Source organism: Scatophagus argus, chromosome 15 (genome assembly GCF_020382885.2).
Source record: "Scatophagus argus isolate fScaArg1 chromosome 15, fScaArg1.pri, whole genome shotgun sequence".
Taxonomy (NCBI): domain Eukaryota; kingdom Metazoa; phylum Chordata; class Actinopteri; family Scatophagidae; genus Scatophagus; species Scatophagus argus.
Window position 1 is genome coordinate 7,122,167 of NC_058507.1, and position 261 is coordinate 7,122,427.

Sequence of the window (261 nt, forward strand, 5' to 3'; positions counted from 1 at the left end):
TGGGTCTAGAAAATATGCAAATTCATGAACATAACTGGCCAAACTTTGTTGTAAAAGCAGCAGCTATTTACAATTTCTCTATTTCTTGCTGCATCATCGCAGACAACTCCTTTTCTCCCCCGTCTGGCATACACAATTGAAAGAGAACAAAGTGGGTTGTTCAATTGCATTGTGGGTATTGTGGTTTTCGGCGAGTGCAGTCCAGTGAAACACCCATCCCCTTGAACGACAAGTCCCACAATCCATTGCGCAAATAAAGTG